General features: G+C 40.8%; 1 long non-coding RNA gene across 1 annotated transcript; it reads left to right on the top strand.

The window, feature by feature from the left end:
- Nucleotides 1-4714: 4714 nt before the first annotated feature.
- LOC141089598 (uncharacterized) lies at nucleotides 4715-7259 on the top strand. The gene is made up of 2 exons (XR_012232335.1): nucleotides 4715-4929; nucleotides 6916-7259. It is a non-coding gene; the product is annotated as an uncharacterized lncRNA (long non-coding RNA).
- Nucleotides 7260-17920: the final 10661 nt, after the last annotated feature.

Here is a 17920-nt window from a genome sequence, read left to right as displayed (position 1 = left end):
GCAACACCATTTTATTTTTATGGACCACATCACATTTGAAGCCACTTTGAGGGGTCTATATGATAGAAAATACCCAAAAGTGACACCATTCTAAAAACTGCACCCCTTAAGGTGCTCAAACCACACTCGAGAAGTTTATTAACCCTTTAGGTGCGTCACAGGAATTTTTTGAATATTTAAAAAAAAATGATCTAACTTTTTTTCACAAAAAAAATATTTCAGGTTCGATTTTTTTTATTTTACCAAGGGTAAAAGGAGAAATTGGACTGCAAAAGTTATTGTGCAATTTGTCCTGAGTACGCTGATACCTGATATGTGGGGGGAACCACTGTTTCGGCGCATGGCAGAGCTCAGAAGGGAAGGAGCGTCATTTGACTTTTTCAATGCAAAATTGGCTGGAATTCAGATTGGACGCCATGTCACGTTTGGAGAGCCCCTGATGTACCTAAACAGTGGAAACCCCCCACAAGTGACCCCATTTTGGGAACTAGACCCCCCAAGGAACTTATCTAGATATATGGTGAGAGCTTTGAACCCACAAGGGCTTCACAGAAGTTTATAACGTACAGCGGTACAATTAAAAAATCATATTTTTTCCACAAAAATGATCTTTTCACCCCCAATTTTTATTTTCTCAAGGGTAACAGGACCCTAAAAGTTATTGTGCAATTTGTCCTTAGTACGCTGATACCCCACATGTGGGGGTAAACCACTATTTGAGCGCATGGCAGAGCTCGGAAGGGAAGCAGCGCCATTTGACGTTTTTGGCTGGAATTGAGATGTCGCGATTGGAAAACCCCTGATGTACCAAAAAAGTGGAAACCCCCCCACAAATGATGCCATTTTGGAAACTTGACCCCCCAAGGAACTTATCTAGATGAGTGGTGAGAACTTTGAACCCCCAAGGGCTTCATAGAAGTTTATAACCTACAGCCTTACAATTAAAAAATCATATTTTTTCCACAAAAATGATCTTTTTACCCTCAATTCTTATTTTTCCAAGGGTAGCAGGACCCTAAAAGTTATTGTGCAATTTGTCCTGAGTACGCTGATACCCAACATGTGGGGTTAACCACTATTTGGGCGCATAGCAGAGCTCGGAAGGGAAGCAGCGCCATTTGACGTTTTTGGCTGAAATTGAGATCTGACACCATGTCGCGTTTGGAAAGCCTCCTGAGTACACCAAAACATCATATGTGGTCATAAACCACTGCTTGAGTGCACGGCAGGGCTCGGAAGGGAAGGAGCGCCATTTGACTTTTTGAATGGAAAATTAGCTCCAATCGTTAGCAGACACCGTGTCACGTATGGAGAGCCCCTGTGTGCCTAAACATTGGAGCTCCCCCACAAGTGAAACCTTTTTGGAAACTAGACCCCCCAAGGAACTTATCTAGATGTGTGGTAAGCACTTTGACCCCTCCAGTGGTTCACAGAAGTTTATAACGCCCGGGCATGAAAATAAAAAAATCGTATTTTTTCCACAAACATGATCAATTAGTCCCCAATTTTTTTATTTTCCCAAGGGTAACAGGAGAAATTGAACCCCAAAAGTTGTTGTCCAATTTGTCCTGAGTACACTGACACCCCATATGTGGGAGAAAACTACTGTATGGGCACACGTCGGGGCTCGGAAGGGAAGTAGTGACGTTTTGGAATGCAGACTTTGATGGAATGGTCTGTGGGTGTCATGTTGCTTTTGGAGAGCCCCTAATGTACCTAAACAGTGGAAACCCCCCACAAATGACCCCATTTTGAAAACTAGACCCCCTAAGGAACTTATCTTGATGTGTGGTGAGCACTTTGAACACCCAAGGGCTTCACAGAAGTTTATAATGCCCGGGCATGAAAATAAAAAAATCATATTTTTTCCACAAACATGATCAATTAGTCCCCAATATTTTTATTTTCCCAAGGGTAACAGGAGAAATTGGACCCCAAAAGTTGTTGTCCAATTTGTCCTGAGTACACTGATACCCCATATGTGGGAGAAAACTACTGTATGGGCACACGTCGGGGCTCGGAAGGGAAGTAGTGACGTTTTGGAATGCAGACTTTGATGGAATGGTCTGCGGGTGTCATGTGCGTTTGGAGAGCCCCTGATCTACCTAAACTATTGAAACTCCCCACAAGTGACCCCATTTTGGACACTAGACCCCCCACGGAACTTATCTAGATGTGTGGTGAGCACTTTGAACCCCCAAGTGCTTCACAGAAGTTTATAACGCCCGGGCATGAAAATAAAAAAATCATTTTTTTCCACAAAAATGATATTTTTGCCCTCAATTTTTTATTTTCCTAACAGTAACAGGAGAAATTGGACCCCAAAAGTTGTTTTGCAATTTGTCCTGAGTAGGCTGATACCCTACATATGGGGGTAAAACAATGTTTGGGCACATGGCAGAGCTTGGAAAGGAAGGAGCACCATTTGACTTTTTCAACTCAGATTTGGCTGGAATTGAGATCAGACGCCATGCTGCATTTGGAGAGCACCTGATGTGCCCAAACAGTGGAATACCCCAATTCTAACTCCAACCCTAACTCCAACACATCCCTAACCCTAATCTCAGCCCTAACCCTAGCCCTAACCCTAGCCCTAACCCTCACCCTAGCCCTAGCCCTTATGGGAGCATGGAAATAAATACATTTTCTTTTAATTTTACTATTTTTCCCTAACTAAGGGGGTGATAACGGGGGATTTTATTTACTATTTATGGCGGTTTTTATATTTGGCAGCTGTCATACGCTAAAAGACGCTTTTTATTGTAAAAATAGTTTTTGCATCACCACATATTGAGCGCTATAATTTTTCCGCATTTTTACCCACCGAGTCATGTGAGGTCTTATTTTGTCGCTTTTACTGGTTCCATTTTTGGAGAAGTGACATTTTTTGATCGCTTTTTATTCCGATTTTTGGGACGCAGAATGAACAAAAACCAGGGTTTCATGAATTTCTTTTGGGGGGTGCGTTTACACCATTCTGCATGCGGTTAAATTGATAAAGTGGTTTTATTCTTCGAGTCAGTACGGTTACAGCGATACCTCATTTAAGTTGTTTTTTTATGTTTTGTCGGTTTTATGCAATGAAAACTATTTTATATAAAAAATAATTATTTTTGCATCACTTTATTCTGCGAGCTATAACTTTTTTATTTTTTTGCTGATGATGCTGTGTGGCGGCTCGTTTTTTGCGGGACAAGATGATGTTTTCAATGGTACCATGGATATTTATATGCGTTTTTTTGATCGCGCGTTATTGCACTTTTTGTTTGGCGGTATGAAAATAAATCATTTTTTGCTTCGTTTTTTATTTTTATTTTTTAAGGGGTTCGCTAAAGGGGTTAACTAATGGGACAGTTTTATAGGGCAGGTCGTTACGGATGCAGCAATACCTAATATGTGTACTTTTATTGTTGTTTTTTTTATTTCCAAAAATGGATTTATTGGGGGAATTTTTTTTAATTTATTTGGTGATTTTTTAAAAATTATTTTAACACTTTCTTTTTTTAACTTTATTATATAGTCCCAGGTGGGACATCACTGTCCTGTGACAGATCGCTGATCTGTCACATCACAGATCACTGTGACAGATCAGTGATCTGTCACAGGCACTGCTGCAGACTTCCTCATGCCTGCGCTTTGCAGGCACTGAGGAAGCTGGCTCCCTACAGGCCCCCGAAGGTCCCCGTCGCCATCTTGGATTCGGGGGCCTGCAAGGAAGGAGCCCCCCGCAGCAGCGCTGCGCATTGCACTGCCGTGGGGGGCTCAGGGAAGCACGGAGGGAGCCCCCTCCCTGCCGATGATTCCCTTTAATCCCCGATACACCGCGATCATGTTTGATCACGGTGTGCAAGGGGTTAACGTGTCGGGGGAGGTCCGTGACCGCCCCTGACACATTGTGCAGGGTGTCAGCTGTGATAATTAGCTGACACCCAGCCGCGATCAGCAGCGCTCACCACGTGGGCACCGCTGATCGCGCTAGACGTACTATCCCGTCCTTGGGCAAAGGGTCCCTGGTCCCATGGACGGGATAGTACGTCTGATGTCAGGAAGGGGTTAAATATGGAGTAAACCGCTGAATATCATGTGAACATGCAGTTAGAAAAAGGGAATTTAAATCCCCTGACAATTCATCTGTTTATCCAATTCGTCATTTTATGAATTGCAATTCTTCCTACGTGGTGTATATTATAAAGTGCATTCAATGAAATATACAATACCGGATGCGCTACATATCCCTTAAAAAACCGTATAAGGAGACACCTTTCTGATGCTGCTAGTATTACAACTACAGGCATTTCAGCAGCATCTAAATATTTTGCAACAAAAAACAAAGGCAATACAACTTTTTTTTAAGTTTTATGACATAGAAAAACTGCAAAGATGTGGGGATTATAAAAGAAAATTAATGAATAGGGAATCCTATTGGATGTTCACTTTAGACACTTGCATACCACATGGATTAAATGCTAGATACGTTTTAATCATGCAATATTACGCATTTTAATCTGCTTGTATTTTATTATTTTTACTGCATTTATTTGTTTCATTTCCACTTTTTTTTTCTGTGTAACAACACATATGCATACCCTTGTTAGCTTTAATGAGCACAGCTGTTTGTATGCAAATTAAGCATGAATGAAAGCTTTACAGGGAGCTATAAATTCATGGCCAAACCGCTAAAGCACTAGATCATGATTAAGACTCACAGGTCAAAACGCATTGATCATTAGCGGCATTGAGCCAGTGTGTGTATTGTGCTGGACATTATTTAAATGGAACTTTAACCATTGTTTGCATTGAAAGTTAAATTTTATCTTATGATTTTTCGCTGGACGTTATTCTTCATTATTGGATCCTGCTGTGGTTGCTTCACCCTTGTCCGAGCGGAGCACTATGAAGCAAGCTGGACATCTAGATGGACTAAAAGTGGTGAGCTGACTTCTCATATTTTTTTCATTTGTCTTGAAGCATTTGGTCGTGCTCGCACCAAGTAATATTTTCAACTTTTGCTTGCTATTAGTCCATGCACTAGTTACCGTGGAATCTCGATTTAAGAGCTTTGGTAATATAGAAGACTGTTCAGACAGACTGAGCAAAGTAGCCTCTGTCTTCTGTGATGATACATCAGTTAATACTAATGAATGCAACAGCTTGAAAAATTTAATACTACAGTTGGAATCTAAAATGTCAAAAGAAATGCGTTTATGGTGGGATCTTACTACATTGAAGATATATGAATGTAAAAACATGATACCAAGAGGCCTACGTCTAAGGGTAAGTGCACACGTAGTTTTTTGGCTGTGCAGATTTTGTAGAGAAATCCGCAGGACAAAAGTCCTGCGGTGTATCTGCGGATTTGCCTGCGGTTTCACACCTCATAGTGATAAGGTGTGAAACCGCAGCGGAAACCGCACAAAGAATTGACATGTAAACCACAGCAAAACCGCGTGGAAAAATCCGCAGCATGTGCACTGCGTTTTTTTTTCTCATAGGAAATAAAGGTACTGTACAACGCAGCAGAATCTACTGCGGACCCGCAGAGCCAAAACCGCTGCGGATCAGCAGCAGAATCCGCAGCGTGTGCACATACCCTAAATAAAACTGCTACTACCTATTATAATGCAGATTTTGAAAAAGAATGGTACTATATTCTTAGCCAAAGCTCCTTAAAATTTAATTGTACTGATTAAAAAGTATGAGGATATGGAACTCAATAAAATAAGAGAAGTTATTAAAACTCTACAAAAATCATTGGAAGCACACACTGAGCTCAAAGATTTTAATTTTTCCAATGACAGACTCAAAGCAAATCTTTCTAAAATGGAAACTTCTATTATGGAGATGAAAATAAGAAAGTTTAACCTCCAAGGGTGGTTTGCACGTTCATGACCGGGCCAATTTTTACAATTCTGACCACTGTCCCTTTATGAGGTAATAACTCTGAAACGCTTCCATGGATCCCGGTGATTCTGACATTGTTTTCTCGTGACATATTGTACTTCATGTTAGTGGTAAGATTTCATTCAAATAGCTGTGAAAAAATTGTGAAAAAAAAACTGTGCATTGTGAAAAAAATGGAAATTTGGCGAAACTTTTGAAAATTTCGCAATTTTCCAACTTTGAATTTTTATGCCCTTAAATAACAGAGATATGGCACACAAAAAACTTAATAAATAACATTTCACATATGTTTACTTTACAACAGCACAATTTTGGAACCAAAATTTTTTTTTTTTGGTTAGGAAGTTATAAAGGTTAAGAGTTGACCAGCGATTTCTCATTTTTGCAACACCATTTTATTTTTACGGACCACATCATATTTGAAGTCACTTCGAGGGGTCTATATGATAGAAAATACCCAAAAGTGACACCATTCTAAAAACTGCACCCCTCAAGGTGCTCAAAACCATATTCAAGAAGTTTATTAACCCTTCAGGTGCTTCACAGGAATTTTTTGAATGTTTAAAAAAAAATAACATTTAACTTTTTTTCACAAAAAAATTACTTCAGGTCCAATTTTTTTATTTTACCAAGGGTAACAGGAGAAATTGGACTACAAAAGTTATTGTGCAGTTTCTCCTGAGTACGCTGATACCTGAAATGTGGTGGGAACCACTGTTTCGGTGCACAGCAGAGCTCAGAAGGGAAGGAGCGCCGTTTGACTTTTTCAATGCAAAATTGGCTTGAATTCAGATCAGATGCCATGTCATGTTTGGAGAGCCCCTGATGTACCTAAACAGTGGAAACCCCCCACAAGTAAAACCATTTTGGAAACTAGACCTCCCAAGGAACTTATCTAGATATGTGGTGAGAACTTTGAACCCACAAGGAAGTTTATAACGTATAGCCGTACAATTAAATCATATTTTTTCTCCAAAAATGATCTTTTCACCCCCAATTTTTATTTTCCCAAAGGTAACAGGACCCTAAAAGTTACTGTGCAATTTGTCCTGAGTACGCTGAAACCCCATATGTGGGTGTATATGACTATTTGGGCGCATGGCAGAGCTCGGAAGGGAAGCAGCGCCATTTGACTGTTTTGGCTGGAACTGAGATTGGACACCATGTCGCGTTTGGAAAGCCCCTGATGTACTAAAACAGTGGAAACCCCCCACAAATGACATCATTTTGGAGACTAGACCCCCCCAAGGAACTTATCTAGATGTGTGGTGAGAACTTTGAACCCCCCAAGGGCTTCACAGAAGTTTATAATGTACAGTCATACAATTAAAAAATCATATTTTTTTCCACAAACATAATCATTTAGTCCCCAATTTTTTTTATTTTCCCAAGGGTAACAGGAGAAATTGGACCCCAAACGTTGTTGTCCAATTTGTCTTGAGTGTTAGGCATCGGGTTCCTGCAGCTGCACAGCAGGAATCCAGAGCCTTTCATCGAGTGGTCTCCCATTCTCCACCAACCGCTCAGGAGCCTGCACAGCAATCTCAGCATCCCAAATGCTCTGCTCAGAACAGCTCTGTAGGACTGGTTGCTGCTGCCACCTCTGTGTCAGCAAGAGCAGTGCAGGCTGTCCTACAGCAAGCCACTCCAGAGGCTAAGTCCTCTTGTCCCGCTACTGGGCATGCTCACGAGACTATCTCCCATTGGAGATAGGGAGTCACGTGCTCAGGTCCTTCTCCTGATCTGATTGGTCCATCTCAGAGAGCCTCTAATGTGCCTAAACTGTTGAAACTCCCCACAAATGACCCAATTTTGGAGACTAGACCCCCCACAGAACTTATTAGAACACAAGATTCCCAATACATCACTCGGACAGCTGGGTCTCAGCAAAGCTCCAAGAGAAGAAAGCACCAGCTCAAAAACTATCCATACCAAGAGAAAAAAAGCCAAAGTGTCTTAAGGAAAATGTCAAATTTTATTTTATAAAAAATTCATAATATTTTATTATAAATACACAGATACCAGTTAGAATGCAGAGAAGGAGACTAACCCCAAAATACCACCGTGCCACTCACATATGTAACAAACCTAATATTTAATCAATATTAGTAAGGTAAGCTAGAACAGGTCAGACCAGATGGTGTTAAGTACACAAAAATCAGAGTAAGAATAGCGCTGAACACACCAAGCGCTCACTAGAATAGAGCGCTCAGTAAATCAATATAGTGAACTAAAACAAGTCAGACCAGACAGTATTAAGTGCAAAAGGATCACAGTAGAGGTAGCGCTGGACGCGCCCAGCGTTCACTAAAATCAAGCACTCAGTGAGCCATAGAGCAGGCTGTCAAGCTTACCAGAGAGGGACAGCAGGCACCGGAGGGAAGGTATGAAGCTCCCCGACGCGCATTTCGTGGCCAAGCGGGGCCACTTTCTCAAGGGGAAGTGACGGAGGATCCGAACAGAACCTTCAAGTAACCCCATGGACTAGGTCACATGATTATATGTGACCAATGGCGGTGAACCAAACGGCGCATGCGCAGTGTGCCGAAGGCGCCTCTGCATGCATCAGAGGTGTCACGTGCACGGAATCCACCACAGGGATTAACCCTGTGTGAGGTACCTGCAACGTAGAGATGCCCCGACACAGACAGAGCCCTGACGGAAAAACTGCCATGCGCACCGTCACCGTCATATAATGGGGACATAAAATAGGAAATGATATATAAGGAAAGGAAAAAGGAGGAAAATGTGCTCAGGCTTACATTAGTTGCGGTCATCAGACATATAAATAGTATCAATACATTACAAAATATCAGCAATGCAATGCAATTTAAATAATGGAAAACAGTCACAGACAATAAGAGCTAATGCAAATATAACAATAATCCACAGAAGATCATAAATGAAATGTCTGTATCCTCCGTATAGAAAGATCCGAAATCCTTTTATATTCAGATGGTTAATTCAGAGTTCCACCAGGGCTAAATGAATGGAAATGTGGGGACATCAAGATAATCACTGGTAATGGAGAAAACAATAAAATAAAAACAAGTTAAAAACATAGGGTTAAAAAAACACACATACACACACCCTCGGAATCGGGGATAGATTAGTGTGGGTGGGAAACTTATCTAGATGTGTGGTGAGCACTTTGAACCCCCAAGTGCATCACAAGTTTATAACGCCCAGGCGTGAAAATAAAAAAATCATATTTTTTTCCACAAAAAAGATATTTTTGCCCCCAATTTTTTATTTTCCTAAGTGTAACAGGAGAAATTGGACCCCAAATGTTGTTTTGCAATTTGTCCTGAGTAGGATGATACCCGATATGTGGGGGTAAAACACTGTTTGGGCGCATGGCAGAGCTTGGAAGGGAAGGAGCACCATTTGATTTTTTTTCAACGCAAAATTGGCTGGAATTGAGATCAAACGCCATGTTGCATTTGGAGAGCACCTGATGTGCCCAAACAGTGGAAACCCCCCCCCCAATTCTTACTCCAACCCTAACCCCAACACACCCCTAACCTTATTCTCAGCCCAAGCCTTAACCCTAATGGGAAAATGGAAATAATACATATAATATATTTATTAATGATCTAGTGGATGGCTTACACAGTAAAATATCAGTATTTGCAGATGATACAAAACTGTGTAAGGTAGTTAACACAAAGGAGGACAGTTTGCAACTACAGACATTTGAGTAAATTGGAGAATTGGGCTGAAAAATGGCAAATGAGGTTTAACACAAATAAGTGTAAGGTTATGCACATGGGAAGGAGAAACAGATACTACAATTACTTACTAAATGGGAAACTGCTGGGGAAAGCAGACATGGAAAAAGACTTAGGCATCTTAATCAATAAGAAGCTAAATTGGAGTGCCCAGTGTCACCAAAGCAAATAGGGTCATGGGATGCATTAGAAGAGGTCTGGGGACACGAGATAAAAACATAATTCTCCCTCTGTACAAATCACTCGTCAGACCACACTTGGAGTATTGTGTGCAATTTTGTACGCCGGTGCTCAAGAAAGACATTACTGAACTTGAAAGGGTTTAAAGGTGGGCTACTAAAATGATAAATGGAGTTGGTTCACTACAATACCCAGAAAGGTTATCAAAATTAGGTCTATTTACTCTAGAAAAGAGAAGACTTAGGGGAGACCTAATATATATGTACAAGTATATCAGAGGGCAATACAGAGATCTCTCCAATGAACTGTTTGTACCAAGGACTGTGACAAGAACAAGGGGGCATTCTCTTCGTTTGGAGGAAAGACAATTTCTGCACCAGCATAGAAGAGGGATCTTCACGGTAAGAGCAGTGAGGCTCTGGAATTCTCTTCCTGAGGAAGTGGTGATGGCCAACTCACTGAATCAATTTAAGAAGGGAATGGATGCTTTTCTTGTGAGTAACAGTATAGAAGGTTGCGAATAACAGAATATTATAGGTAGATGGTTGACCCAGCTTAGGGGAAGGAATTTTTTTCCCTCTGGAGAAAATTGGCTTCTACTCTGTGGGTTTTTTGCCTTCCCCAGGATCAACAATGCAGAACAGCTGCACTAAAAATAGGCTGAACTAGATGGACATAAGGTCTTCCTTCAGCCTTCAAAACTATGTTACTATGTTACATTTTTTTAATTTTATTATTTTTCCCTAACTAAGGGGGTGATAAAGGGGGGTTAGATTTACTATTTATGGCGGGTTTTTATTTTTGGCAGCTGTCATACGCTAAAAGACGCTTTTTTCCGTATTTTTACCCACCGAGTCATGTGAGGTCTTATTTTTTGCGGGACGAGTTGACGTTTTTATTGGTACCTTTTTCGGGCAAGTGACATTTTTTGATCACTTTTTATTCCGATTTTTTTTTTTTTTTTTTTTTACGCAGAATGAACAAAAACCAGCATTTCAAGAATTTCTTTTGGGGGGTGCGTTTACACCGTTCTGCATGCGGTAAAATTGTTAAGGCTGTTTTATTCTTCGGGTCAGTATGGTTACAGCGATACCTCATTTATGTTTTGGTGCTTTTATGCAATGAAAACAATTTTATATAAAAAATAATAATTTTTGCATCGCTTTATTCTGCGAGCTATTACTTTTTTTTATTTTTTTGCTGATGATGCTTTATGGCGGCTCGTTTTTTGCAGGACAAGATGACGTTTTCAGTGGTACCATGGATATTTATATCTGTCTTTTTTAAGTATCTAGGGTAAACAGCGGGTATCCAAGAGCCACGCGGCTCTTAGTTACTCGATGTTTACATTGGATACCAGTGTGCACGCTGGTATCTAGGGTAAACAGAGGGTATCCAAGAGCCACGCGGCTCTTGGATACCCGCTGTTTACATTGGAAACCAGCTTGCTCACTGGTCCTGATCGCTGGGGGTGCTGTCTAACGATGTCCCAGCGATCCCATCCATGTCGGATCATTAGTGGAATCGCTGGGACATCGTTATGTGTATAGCCTTAAGAGTCTCTCGGCTATACAGGTCAGTTCAGAAGTCAGCAACATTTAGGTGGTAAACAAGCACTTTTTCATTCCACTTTGCATTAATTCCTGAAAATCGCCTGAAGGGTTAATAAACTACCTGACAGAAGTTTTCAATATGTCAGGGGGTGCTGTTTTTAAAATGGTATCACGTTTGCGGTTTTCCAATATATATAGGACCTTCAAACCTGGATAGCTTCCTCAAAAAAATAAATTTTGTAAATTTCCTTCAAAAAAGAAAAATTACTGCAACATTTTTAAACCTCCTAAAAAGCTAACAAAATAAATTAGCGTTTTAAAAATGGTGCTGATGTAAAGCAGACAGGTGGAAAATGTTATTTAATTAATGGGATTTGTTGAAGCGTTCCAGAGTTATCACCACATAACGTGACATTGGTCAGAATTTAAAAAATTGGCCCTGTCACTAAGGGGTTAAAAGAGAGTAAATCATCACGCAATGTTGCAAAAGATGTTGGTTGTTCAGTCATCTGTGTCTAAAATCTAGACCAAATACAAACAACATGGGAAGGTTGTTAAAGGCAAACATACTGGTAGACCAAGGAAGACATCAAAGCGTCAAGACCGGAAACTTAAACCAATGTCTCCAAAACAGAAAATGCACAACAAAACAAATGAGGAATGAATGGGAGGAAACTGGAGTCAAAGTCAGTGACCGAGCTGTAAGAAACCACCTAAAGGAAATAGGATTTACATACAGAAAAGCTAAATGAAAGCCATCATTAACACCTAAACAGAAAAAAACAAGGTTACAATGGGCTAAGGAAAAGCAATCGTGGATGACTGGATGAAAGTCATATTCAGTGATGAATCGCAAATTTGCATTGGGCAAGGTGATGACGCTGGAACTTTTGTTTGATTCCGTTTCAATAAGATTTATAAAGATGTCTGCCTGAAGAGAACATGAAAACTTCGACAGTCATTGATGATATGGGGCTGCATGTCAGGTAAAGGCACTGGGGAGATGGCTGTCATTACATCTTCAATAAATGCACAAGTTTGTGTTGATATTTTGGACACTTTTCTCATCCCATCAATTGAAAGGATGTTTGGGGATGATGAAATCATTTTTCAACATGATAATGCATCCTGCCATAGAGCAAAAACTGTGAAAACATTCCTTGAAAAAAGACACATAAGGTCAATGTCATGGCCTGCAAATAGTCCAGATCTCAATCCAATTGAAAATCGTTGGTGGAAGTTGAAGAAAATGGTCCATGACAAGGCTCCAACCTGCAAAGCAGATCTGGCAACAGCAATCAGAGAAAGTTGGAGCCAGATTGATGAAGAGTACTGTTTGACATTCATTAAGTCCATGCCTCAGAGACTGCAAGCTGTTATAAAAGCCAGAGGTGGTGCAACAAAATACTAGTGATGTGTTGGAGTGTTTTTTTGTTTGTTTGTTTTTCATAATTCCATAATTTTTTTCCTCAGAATTGAGTGATTCCATCATTTTTTGCCTATGCTTGGTTTAAAAAAACTAACCATTACTGACTACCACATTTTTGTTCTTGATTTCTTTTATTAGTGTTTCTTAAATCCAGAAAGTTGCCATTTGAATTAACTTTAGTTTTGTGCCATGTCTGTGATCTGCTTTTTTTCTACAAAATTAAACAACTGAATGAACATCCTGCAAGGCCGATGATCCTATAATTGTTGCCAGGGGTTGTATTATCAGAAGTGCAAATTTCAGTTCTTAGCAAAGGACTAGGTTTTTCACCAACAACACAGTTTAACATTTTTCAAACACTGATGGATGTTAATAAATTAGCGCAAAATGTAACCATCAAATGTCATTTTTTTTATTCTAATGTGGAAAATCAATTGGATATGGAAAGCAGTGAGTTTATATTTCCAGATGTGTTTAGATCCTTCAAGGAACACAAATCACTTTTGGATCTGAAAATATTGGAAAGTGAAAGTGCAAAAGAAACTGAATGATTGAACAGTTATTTTTCGATGAAAAATCAATATTTTAATCCGCTTCAGTCAAGACCAGCAATATTGGAACAATTTCAAGACCTCATAGAAAAAGACTTGATTGAATTGAATAAAATGAAGACCTCTTAGGGTGTGTGCACACGCTGCGGATTCTGCTGAGGATTTTTCCGCGCAGGATTTTGCAAAATCCGCAGGTCAAATATTGTCTGGTGTGGTCGCTTTATCGATGACCTCCTCTTTATGGGGGGGGGTACTCAACAGGACGTCGCCGCATTCATGGACTATATTAATACAAATGAATTCAAATTAAAATTTACTTCATTTTTCCATACTTAACATGTAACATTTTTAGATTTACAATTGAAAGGAGATTATATTAATAAACAAATCATAGTATCACCATATAAAAAAATGCAGCAAGCAATTCTATATTAACAGCTACATCCTGCCATCCCAAACATATAATAAAAAATATTCCGTATGGAGAACTAGTTAGAACTAAGCATAACTACTCACTTGAACATACATACCTAATGGAATCTGATAAAACCTTAGCTAGGTTAAATGAAAGAGGCTATCCAGAATGGCTCTTGAAAAAAGCACAAAAAAAGTTTCTAAGATAGACAGAGAAAATTTACTGATTAATAAAAAAAAATAATTTGACAAACAGTAATTTTGTTACTTATCTACTAATTACAGCACAGATTATAAAGAAATAGTGGATATTATAAAAAAATACACCCATATTAAATCAGTTTGTTAAAATTTCTATAAAAAATTTAATAAAATATGTAGCCAAACGGGACCGCACCCTAGGTTCTATTTTATCCCCTAGCTCATTTTCCAGCTCCACAGAAAACTTGTCTAATGAAGGAACTTTGCTCCACACAAATGTATTTTTTTTTTTTTTAAATGTGGAGCAAACCGCTGTACATCAGTGAACATGCACATTAAAAAAGGGAATTTAAATCCGCTTATAATTCATCTTTTTATCCAATTCGTCATTTTATGAATTGCATTTCTTCTTACATGGTGTGTATTATAGAGTGCATTCAATGAAATATACAATACACAGGATGCACTACATATCCCTTAAAAAACCGTATAAGGAGACACCTTTCTGATGCTGCTGGTATTGCAACTACAGGCGTTTCAGCGGCATCTAAACATTTTGCAATAAAACACAAAGGCAATTCAACTTTTTTAAGTTTTATGGCATAGAAACGGTGCAAAAACCGCATAGAGGTGGGCATTATAAAAGAAATTAATGAATAGGGAATCATGTTGGATGTTCACTTTAGACACTGGTAGACCACATTGATTAAATGCTAGAGACGATTTAATAATGCAATATTAAGCATTTTAGTCTGCTTGTATTTTATTGTTTTTAATACATTTATTTGTTTATTGTATATACTTCTCTTCCACTTTTTTCTCTGTGCAACAACACATATGCATACCAGTGTTAGCTTTAATGAGCACAGCTGTTTATATGCAGATTAAGCATGAACGAAAGCTTTACAGGGAACTATAAATTCATGGACAAACTGCTAAAGCACTAGATCATGATTAAAGGCCCCTTTACATTTAGCGATGCACCAGCGATCCCGACCAGCGATTACGACCCGGTCAGGATCGCTGGTGCATCGCTAAATGATCGCTAGTGAGCTTCCACACAGGATGATCTCACAGCGATGCAGCAGCGTTACAGCAGACAATACTTACCTTTCAGACGCGGCGATCCTGACGTCCTCCGTCCGCGTCCACGCGTCTCTTGTCGGCGCCACAGGAAGCCCAGCAGGAAGCGCCCGACGAGAAATGGAGCTGCGCGATCAGCGATGGACAGCGGGGGAGCCGGTCAGAGGTAATTATCACACATAGCGATATCGCTGCTGCGTCAACAAATCGGTGATGCTTTAGCGATATTGTTAGTGATATCGCTATGTGTAAAACCCCCTTAAGACTCACAGGTCAAAATGCATTGATCATTAGCGGCATTGAGCCAGTGTGTGTATTGTGCTGGACAATATTTAAATGGAATTTTAACCATTGTTTGCATTAAAAGTTAAATTTTATCTTTTGATTGTTCGCTTGACGTTATTTTTCATTAATAGATTAAGGTCAGGTGAGTTTGCAGGCCAAACAAGCACAGTGATACTGCTGTTTGTAAACCAGATATTGGTACTTTTGGCAGTGTGTACATGTACCAAGTCCTTCTAGAGAATGAAATTTCCAACTCCAAAAAGCTTGTCGGCAGAGGGAAGCATGAAGTGCTCTAAAATTTCCTGAAAGATGGCTGCGCTGACTTTGGTCTTGATAAAACACAGTGTACTTATACCAGCAGATGACATGGCTCCCCAAATCATCACTCATTGTGGAATGGCCTCTCCTCCTCTTACTCAACCTTAAAATCACACACAGTACAATCCTCATAGGTTCCACCCCCAATCACCCTTTTTTTTTCCCCCTCATCACAAATTTCCAAATGCCAAACTGACTGTGGGGAACCACAGATGGGCCATTATGCAGAGATGTTCACACATTCTATTTTGTGAGCTTCAGAGGTCTGCTTCAACTTTTCACAGTATCCAGAGGAGGAAAGCATGTGCTCCGATGCCCCAAATTTTTTCATGTTGGATCCAGGACTGGACGAAGTAGGGTCCAAGCAGAATCCAGACCCTCATCACCAGAAGTGATCCTGATAAGACTCGGATACCAGAGACACGCGCGGACTGTACTGTGATGTCAGGGCAAAAAGAGGATGGTGACTCTTAAGGCCCCGTTACATTTAGCGATGCACCAGCGATCCCGACCACGATATGACCCAGTCAGGATCGCTGGTGCATCGATAAATGATCGCTAGTAAGCTGCCAAACAGGCAGATCTCACTAGCGATACAGCAGCAGTCGGCGGTAGTACTCACCTGTCAGACGCGGCGAGGGTGACTGTCTTCCGCCTGCATCCATGGCTCGCTCGTCAGTGCCAGCAGGAAGCTGATGACGAGAAATGGACCAGGCCGATCTCGCGCAATCAGCGATAGCCAGTGGGAGAGCCGGTCGGAGGTGAGTATCACATGGAGCGATATGGTTAGTGATATTACTGCTGCGGCACAAAATCGGTGTCACTTTAGCGATATCACTATGTGTAAAGGGCCCTTTAGGGATAGGAGTATGATAACAGAGATGATGACAATAAACTTGTAAATCCCGCTTAGTGTGAATCCAGAGGTACGCAGCTGAGTAGCTCAGCAGATGAGGTGGTAGTGGAGGAGGAAGATGAGGAGATTACTTTGTGGTTTCCCACACAGATGCAAACAGATGCAACACAACAAGCACGGCATCCTCAGCCTCCTCTCTCGCTGTGGCCAGCACTGGTCCCGAGTGTGCAGTTCACAGGGGCAGCAAGGGTTTGCCTAGCTTGTGCCTTTTTCGAGACCGAAAAGGATGGCTTAACTCATGTTATCTTCCAAATTAACAAAAAACCTCAGTAGAGGCAAAAATTGCAATAATTCAACAACTACATGCATCAACCGCCACATGCGAGATCAATATGCTTTAGTGTGGACTTCCGGTTCCTGCGTTGAGGATGTAGCAAGGCTGAAGGAGCAGCTCCGACACCAGACAGAAGCCCTACTAACAAATTTGCCAACATCTGTACCTCCTAGACAAGAAAAAGACAGATTACCACTGGTCCCCACTCCACATCACCCAAAAAGGTCTGTCTCTATGTTCCTGGACCACTTCTGAGACCCCTGAGGGTCCTGGCTTGCTGCATACCCAGGTGCTCACAGCTAGGCCTGGAGGGGCTGCTATCTCCCCCCCCCCCCAGGGTAACCCACAGCAAAATCCACTGTGACTAAATCTGAGACTAGTTGCACACAGAACCCCCCCCCCTTTCATGAAAAAATGCTTACTGCTTACCAGAGCATAGCTGTTTTCCTGTGTTTTCCCAGGAGTATAGGTAAAGGGGGCCCCTAAAAGTGGGACAGCGACCAGAAAAAGCAGAGAGAAAAAGGTCTCTCCAGCAACAACAGGGCCCCAGGAGGGACGTTACACACAGTCGGCTGGTCATTTCTACTGAGAAAACTGGTGACATCTGCTGGCCACTACAGTGAGCTGCAACTACTGTTCGCACAAGGAAAAGCTCTGCTGCCACCTAGTGGACAAAAATAAGAACTACAAGTACCTTCTTTGTGCTATAGGGAGATATATTTCTATAGCTGCCAGGAAATCTAAGAATTGATAATTCTCTGGAGAAAGGATAAACTGCAACAACAAAGGGCTCCATTTACATAACCAATTCAGCAAATGGATCACTACGTGTTATGTAGTTCACAAAAGCCAGAGAGCCCTATGTAAACAAGCAGTGGGACATCACGGACCCAAGCTCCACAAGAGAGGATGCTACCGCAACACGCTCGCAACAGAAAACCCTTGGTAGGGAGGACATTGAAGACCTGAGTGTAGCAGGGAAGACCCTTCATGATTGATAACAATAGACTATAACAAACTGGCGGCTGACGTGGCAAGTAGCATCATGCCAGACATCCAAAAGACCCGGGAACATGCTATCATG

The sequence above is a fragment of the Dendrobates tinctorius genome, unplaced genomic scaffold, assembly GCF_039654945.1.
Source record: "Dendrobates tinctorius isolate UK_male_01 unplaced genomic scaffold, ASM3965494v1 ptg000046l, whole genome shotgun sequence".
NCBI lineage: Eukaryota > Metazoa > Chordata > Amphibia > Anura > Dendrobatidae > Dendrobates > Dendrobates tinctorius.
This window is presented reverse-complemented; position numbering and strand designations above follow the sequence as displayed.